This window comes from Oryx dammah, unplaced genomic scaffold (assembly GCF_014754425.2).
Source record: "Oryx dammah isolate SB20612 unplaced genomic scaffold, SCBI_Odam_1.1 HiC_scaffold_17, whole genome shotgun sequence".
NCBI classification, from domain to species: domain Eukaryota; kingdom Metazoa; phylum Chordata; class Mammalia; order Artiodactyla; family Bovidae; genus Oryx; species Oryx dammah.
Window position 1 is genome coordinate 50,477,476 of NW_024070201.1, and position 8,697 is coordinate 50,486,172.

Sequence of the window (8,697 nt, forward strand, 5' to 3'; positions counted from 1 at the left end):
AGAGGACACAGGTTTGATTCCTGGTCAGGGAACCAAGATCCCACATTTTGCAATGTGGCCAAAATAAAAAAGTAGAGACCCTTGGAAATCAGCCAGCACAGTGTCTAGCACATAATCAACAAGTGCTATCTTCCCAACTCAGGGATCGAAGTCGAAATTGACTTTAGTAGCCTGGAAAACCCCATGGATGGAAGAACCTGGTAGGCTGTAGTCCATGGGGTCGCTAAGAGTTGGACACAACTGAGCGACTTCACTTACACTTTTCACTTTCTTGCACTGGAGAAGGAAATGGCAACCCACTCCAGTGTTCTTGCCTGGAGAATCCCAGGGAGCCTGGTGGGCTGCTGTCTCTGGGGTCGCACAGAGTCGGACACAACTGAAGCAGCTTAGTAGCAGCAGCAGCTGGATACATACAAATTTAAACATATGTGCTCGACAATCCAAAACTTATAAAGTTACAAACTGGAGCTCCATTTTCTAAATCATTATAAAAGATAAAAACAAGAAAAACCCAGAACGTACAGCAAAGAACAAAAAACAAAGCAGTAAGGAAACACAAATATAAAGAAGTAAAGTGAGACTACATCAGTTATGAAATAGATATAAATAAATTATGCCATGCTCAGCAAAGATTGTCACAGTCTCAAGTTCAAAAATAAAATTCAGCTAGACTATATTCTGGTTATACGAAATACTTCAAATACACAGAATATCCAGGTGTAGTAAAGATGTACATGTGAAAAATAAGACATGAGTATTAAAAGAAAACATGGGGAAATGATCTTGGAGTAGGAAATGTGGTGACCCAAGGACTAAAGAACAGATAAAACCAAGGAGGGTCTTGGAATGCAGGAATGGAAAAACCAGACCCATATCATCCTTCTCTCCCCATGTTGTAACTATTAACAGATTTCAGATGCTCCTAAGCAGTATAACCTGTCTCCCCTCCTACCCCACCGGGAGAAGGTACTTGCGTTACTCTTATCCTACCTAGTATACATGCCTCATCCAATCAGCAAAGGACCCCCAAGACCCCCATCCCACTCCTTGTACCATGAGTAAAAAAGTGGACTAAGGACCCCTGTTCAAAGGTCGGTTCACCCTTGAGCTGGCCCGCTGTTCCAACAGTGTCTCCCATTCTAATAACCTTGATTTCCCTCTCATTCTGTCTCATGTCTGGAAATTCTTTTCCAACCCGTGTGTCCGGACCATGACAGGAAAGTGTTTTCTATTTAAGGTTCAAAAGCCATAGGAGAAAAAAATTGATCAGTTCAACCACGGAAAAATAAAAACAGAAAAACCTAAGTAAATTCAAAGACAAATGATAAATTGGAAAAAAAATATTTTTAATTCAGATAGCACAGAAATAGACAATCTTCCTAAAATACAAAAAGCTAATAGGAATTATGAAATGAGAATATCTCCTGCCATATCAATAAACAAGAAAAGTTACAGCCATCAGCAATTTCCGGCCTCCAAATGTAATAAAGTCTCCCAAAACTGTGATCCAGCAGATGCTGCTACCCCCCACAGTGATTGCTAAGGCGCTGGGGAAATGCAAGAAGCAGCCATCTGCCACTCCTTAAGGTGAATGAAGAAACAGGATTTGGCCCCAGACAGCCTAATAGTCCGGAGAAGGCAATGGCACCCCACTCCAGTACTCTTGCCTGGAAAATCCCATGGACGGAGGAGCCTGGTAGGCTGCAGCCCATGGGGTCGCTAGGAGTCGGACACTACTGAGCGACTTCACTTTCATGCGTTGGAGAAGGAAATGGCAACCCACTCCAGTGTTCTTGCCTGGACAATCCCAGGGACAGAGGAGCCTGGTGGGCTGCTGTCTCTGGGGTCACACAGAGTCAGACACGACTGAAGTGACTTAGCAGCAGCAGCAGCAGCAGCAGCCTATAGTCATGTACGGATATGAGAGTTGGGCCATAAAGAAGGCTGAATGCCAAAGAATTGATGCTTTTGAATTGTGGTGTTGGAGGACTCTTGAGAGTCCCTTGGACTGCAAGGAGATCCAACCAGTCAATCTTAAAGGAAATCAACCCTGAATATTCATTGGAAGGACTGATATTGAAGCTAAAACTCCAATACTTTGGCCACCTGATGCAAAGACCTGACTCATTAGAAAAGATCCTGATGCTGGGAAAGATTGAGGTCAGGAAGAGAAGGGAGCAACTAAGAATGAGATAATTGGATGGCATCACCGACTCAATGGACATGAGTCCGAGTCAACTCCGAGAGACAGTGAAGGACAGGGAAGCCTGGTGTGCTGTAGTCCATGGGGTCACAAAGAGTGAGACATAACTGAGTGACTGAACAACAACAAAGCTGAGGTGCTAATGAAAGAAATGAATTCAGTGAGCCCAGAGGCTTGCATCTTCCCATACACAGAACACTGAGTTCCTTAACTTGATATCTGATATGCTTCTGACTACCTGCTCCCTTTGTTGCAAACTTGTGTGTATATAGCCTGACTCCCTCTTCTGCTTCCTTGGAGCAGTTTTCTCAGAACTACTGAGATGCTGTTTCCCAGGCTCGGAGTCCTAAACATTCCCATCAAATAAAATAACTCTCTACTTTCAGGTTGTGGCTATATTTTTCAGTTGACAGAATCAATAAGCCCAACAATCTTAAGAGAAAAATGGCTAAAGGATGTAATAGAAAAAGAAATGCAAATAGATCTTAAATGGCTCTTTTGTTATGAAAAGACATGCTCAAAATAATAGAAATGCAAATTCAAGTTCCTGGAGATACGATTTTTCACTTATCAGACTGGCAAAACTCAGAGTTTGCTATCACAATGTTAGTGAGACTATGAAGGAGTAAGATCTCTCATACAGTGCTGGTGGGAGGGTTAATCGGGACAATCCCAGTGGCATGCAATTTGGCAGTAGTTATCAAATTTACAAACACACAGTCCTGTTGATTTAGTAACAGTATTTCTGTGAAATTTTCCTACGTGGACCAAAAATATGTACAGTTATTCATTGCAGCATTGCTTGCACCAGCAAAAATTGGAAACAATCCAAATGTCTACCAACAGAGGATTAATAAGTACATTCTGGTACCTTGATATAATGGGCTATTCTGTAGCCCCTAGAAAGAATGAGGAAACTGGCAATGTGCTAATTAAGAAAAATCCCCAAGCTACAACTGAATGATGAAATGCAAGATTATGTGTATATATGTTTTGTTTGTGTTTTTTTTTTAAAAAGGAAAATAAGCAGAAATATTTGTATTTGCCAGGAAACTCAAGGATACATGAAAAAATAATAAAACCACTTTCTGGCTTAGGGGTGAAGGGAGGAGTGGGACCTAGATAGATAAATAATGGAGAATGGAGGGAGAGTTTCCCCTGAATATCTTTTTTTCTTGTATTTTTAATTGTCTAAACATGTAAATACATTACTCATTCAAAATTTGAAGTAGAAAGTTAAACGACAAAGAAAATTTACATTAAAAATCACAGACAAAGCTATGTTAGGTAAATGCAAAGTAGGGAATAGTAATAGTGATATAAAAACTAATACAAAGTGAGGCTAAAAGCATTACATGGGCTAAAAGGGGGATACTTTCGTCAACTACCAATTTTCACTTGCCTTGGGCGCGTGCCATTTAACTCTACAAGGATTAAATCATGTGCTGCTGCAGCTGCTGATTTTCAACACCCCCCTGAAAGGCATTCAGGGTGGTGAGCAGAAATGAGGCATTCTGTGCTCTGTGAAAAACTGGCAGGACAGGTCTTCAGATAGTTAGGTATTTTCAGGAGCCGATTTTATGAGGCCAGTTCTCATAGCTCTTCATATCTATGTGTGCGTGCTAAATCGCTTCAGTCATGTCTGACTCTGCAACCCTATGGACTGGCAGGAAAGTAGCCTGCCAGGCTCCTCTGTCCGTGGGATTCTCCAGGCAAGATTACTGGAGTGGGTTGCCATGCCCCAGGAACAGAACCTGCGTCTCCTGTGTCTCCGGCATTGGCAGACATGTTCTTAACCATCAGCACCACCTTCATATCTAGATAAGCACTTAAATCCTTCATGGTGACACCTGTTCCTTGTGACTAGCATAAAGCTTCCGGAAAAATATGTGCTTGATTGCATGTATTCCCCCTTCACCAAAATCACAGATGTACAGACATCCCCCCCTGCCTTTTTGGAGCAGTTTCTCAGAGCTGTCTGAAGTGCTTATTCCCAGGACCACAGTCCTCACTTTGCCCCCAAATAAAAGGTTAATATAAATAAAGTATTGGGATATATCATTAGCAGTCTGTAATAGAAACATAAATGCAAACAGATCTTAAATGGCTCTTTTGTTAGGAAAAGATGGTTTCATACTTGAGTTCATGCTTGCTTAGTTGCTTCTGAGCAAGCAACTGTCTGATTCTTTGCAACCCCATAGGCTATAACCCACTAGGCTCCTGTGTTTGATTCTTTACCACTTGAGCCACCTGGGAAGCCTGTTACAAACATTACATAAGCTAAAAATAAATACAGATATACATTATTTTGAAAGATGTGTGTATGTATGTGTATAATAAAACTAATAACGTCTCAAAACATGGATCCTATAAAAAGTGACACATGGACTTCCTGGTGGCTCAGTGGTAAAGAATCCGTCTGCCAACGCAGGAGACGTGGGTTCGATCCCTGACCTGGGAAGATCCCACATACCATGGAGCAACTAAGCCTGTTCTCCACAACTGCTGAGCCTATGCTCTAGGGCCCAGGAACCAGAACTATTGAGCCCAAGTGCCTTAACTACTGAAGCCAGACAGCCCGAGAGCCACGGCTCCCCAACAATAAAAGGCACTGCAATGAGAAGCCCAAGCACAGCACCTAAAGAGTAGCCCTCGCTCACTGAAACTAAAGTCCCTGTAGCAGCAAACACCCAGAACAGCCAAAAATAAATACATAAGAGAAACAATTCCTAAGTCTAACTAGTCTCCTAAAAAGACTCTTATTGGATCAAAGAGAAATCTAAAAATTCAACTACCAACTATTTTAAAACAAAGATAAAGACAACTTTACATATCAAAATGTATAATGTACAGCAAAAGCTGCATTTTCCCAATGCAGTGGGAAAACATAGCTTTATGTGTCTATGTTATTTAAAAAGAATGATAATAAAACAGGCATTCACTTGAATAAGCTTGTAGAAAAGGAACAGAAAAGTTATCCCAAGGTAGTTAAAGGGAAGAAAACAATAAAGATACAAGCAGAATTAGTTTGTAAACCATAGTACTGAGAAATACATTCAGGTGCATTTTAAATGAGCAAACAGTTTGTGCTGCTGCTGCTGCTAAACTGTTTCAGTCGTGTCCAACTCTGTGCAACCCCACAGACAGCAGCCCACCAGGCTCCCCATCTCTGGGATTCTCCAGGCAAGAATACTGGAGTGGGGTGCCATTGCCTTCTCCGAAACTGTCTGTAGTATGTCATATAAAACCCGTTATGACTTCATGCTTGCAATTTTTCTTACCCTTTGATATTGGACCCCACATTCATCTCCTGCCATTCTGAACTATTGGAGAAGGAAATGGCAATCCACTCCAGTGTTCTTGCCTAGAGAATCCCCATGGACAGAGGAGCCTGGCAGGTTACCATCTATGGGGTCATAAAAAGTCGGACACAACTGAGCAACTAAGCACATTCTGAACTGTGGACCCCTTGCTATCTGAACCAAATAGGTTGATTTACATAAAATGTTTGAGAGAGCGCTGGTTCTGAGAGCTCTTGTCGGTTGCTTACCATTGCTGTCCACCAGTCAAGTCCACCTGCCCTTTAAGGCCCAGCTCAAATGTCTTCTCCTCCAGGCAGGCTCTGAAGATCCAAACTATAGCTCAAGCCAGACTGGCATAAGCTCTGCAAGAGAATGGGTGAATCCAACCTTGGGGGCAGACTGGAGGTTAAATCCAACTGTGGGGGGTTGGGGAAAGCTGCCTAGTAGGGGGGCCCTTGAACTGGCCAGTTCAAGGAGAAAGGATTTCAGCCAGCAGTGAGCATGGGGAACGAGCTCTGCAGGAAGAAGGAAGAGCACGGGCAAACGCAGGGCTGTGTGAAAGGACTGAGTGGTTTGGAGAACTGTGGCATGTCCCATATGACTAGGCTGAGGAAGGTTGATAGAGCATGGGGACAGGAGAGTGTGGATCGGTAAACGGGGCAGGTCACAAAGGCCTTGAATGACATGTGAGGGCTTATGCTTCCTTCCTCTGTGGGTGATAGACAGTAGCCAAAAGTTTCTGAGCAGGATTGTGAGCTTGGAAATGTTGGATGGTCAGCTACCTAACTGAGCCCTACTCTCACTGGTGGTGGGTGGTATGCGGGGCGGGGGGTGGGGAATTCCTAAAGCTGGCAGGCTGCCCAGGAGAAGCTGGGGAGAGCCAGGGTGGGTAGCTCTGGGGGCCTGGGCTTGGGGCTGGGTAAAGGGTCTGGCTGTGAGTCTGTTACTCCTCCTTGACCTATTTCTTCGGTTCTGCGTGCTACCTCCCCGCCCCCATCAATGCAGGGCCAGGGAGAGGCTGGGAGGCAGCTCCCGGCAGCTCCCCAGTCACCATGGGGCTTTTCTATCCACTCACTGGGCCCAGCCCCCGCAGGGGCCTCTGTGGTCAGGTCTTTGTGTCTGCACAGTGGCCCTCTTTGTCCTGAGCAGCACCCTCCCTCCCTCTTCCCAACCACCCCTCTCCTGTGTTACAGAAAGCGCCCGTTTTGCAGAGAGACTGGTCAGGACTCTGATCTTGGCTTCCTGTACTGAGTCTGTGTGTGAACCTGACCAAGTCATTTTGCCCAGGCCTTAGTTTTCAGTTCATGGAAAGGAGGTGTGTGAGGAATCTAACTCCTGATGAGACTTAGTCTGCTACCTAGTGCTGATTGGTGAACAGCACATGGTGTCACACAGCCCCCTACCCAAGCTCATGCTGTTCACTGAACCTCCTACTTATATCTCCCACCTCATCCTCACCACTGCTGACGAGGTGGCTATCATTTCCCATTTGACAGATGAAGAAACAAAAGGTCTGAGGATAGGGCTGGCTTCATAGGTCTGCTACCCATGCTTCGAAGGTCCCCATACTTGATTTAGCACTCTGCTATACCATCTTGAGAGTCTTACTAGCTTTGGAACAAGGGGCCTGTATTTTCATTTTGCCATGGATCCCTCAAATTCTGTAGCCTGTCCTGTTGGCAGGGAGGCAGAACAGAGGCTTGCTTTGGCCTGGACCAGGCTTCCTGCCTCCCGGGCTGCCTCCCCTGGGTGCTTGCATCCTGGCACGTCAACAGCCAGAGCTTCCAGGCTGCATTTGACATCGGAGGCCTGGCCCCTGCTGGGGAAATCTGAGGAGCACAGTTCCCGGTTGGTGAGGGAGGCAGGGGATGGTCCAGGCCAATGCAGCAGCCCAGAGAGCAAGCAAGACAAGCCTTCTGGAGCCAGTCCAGCTCTCCATAACCGGAGTCGCAGTGCAGGTGCCAGCGCCATGGCTCAGCCATCACTCTGGGAATGCCACACAGCCTTCCTCCCTGCCTTGCAGTTTCAGGGCCAGGGGACCTACTGCAGACTCACTGTGTGATTTAGACATTAACTTCTGATTTCCGAACTGCAATTTCTTATATGTAAAGTGGTAATGATCTACCTTTTAGGGTGCTGGTGAAGATTAAATGAGATATTTTCAGACAATGAAAATACAATCACAAGAATGTGATCGGTAGCGTTCTTATTCACTCACATAACAAATATCCACGGAGGTTGTCCGGCTGACAGGGACAGTGCTAGGTGCTGGGCATTTAACTGTGAATACGATGAACTCTAGCCCTGCCCTCAAATAGATCCCCATAGGAGGGGGAGATAGATATCGTCAGTAATCAGATTGTGATGGGTGGTGTGACAGAGGGACCTAGTGGGGCGCCTGGGCTGGGACTTAGACGAGTGATGGCAGGGAGTCAGGAGAAAGGACCAAGGGTGGAGAAGCATCAAGGGGCATTGCAGGCAGAGGGAGCAGCAAGTGCCAGGCAGGAGGTGGGAGAGGCCCAGTGTAGCAGCATGGCTGGAGCAGAGGCAGGAGGTGAGGCAGGGGAAGGAAGGCCCTGGCCCGGCAGGCTGCAGAGCCAGGCTTTATCATGAGGGTGGTGGGGACACGGGAGGGTGTAAGGCAGGCAAGGCTAGGAGGGGTAACGGAGTCACCACCCTAGCCTGTGAAGGAGGGCTTGGAGGTGTCATGTCCCAGCTGAATGACAAGGGCTGAGCCAGGGCAGGGGCTCCAGCCCCAGCACAGATTCTGAGAGCTGGCTTCCTCAGGGGAGACAAGAGCAGTCAGAGAGGGAAGATGAGAAGGCTTGAGAGAGCCAAATGCCTCCTCATAGCTGGAGATGCAGGAAGCCTCCTAATGCCTGGGGAGATGTGCTGCTGCGTTTGCCCTCCCCATCCTAACCTGCTGCTGCTAATGGAGCCCTGCTCCCCGCCTCCTCTCCTGGTCCCCTCTCCTCATGGGGACCTGACGTGTCTGGGCCTTCTCCATCAGCCTGCCTTGGCTGCGTGGTTACAGGCTACGTGCTCTTTCTTTACCCATTCATAATGGGGACTTGGGTGGGGTTTGCTATGGAACTCACGGGGCCTCAGTTCCCGGTCAGATCAATGGTTCATCAAATTCTTACAAGGAAATGTAAGTAAATACAAAGATAAAAGCAAAGGAGCTCAGGTTGA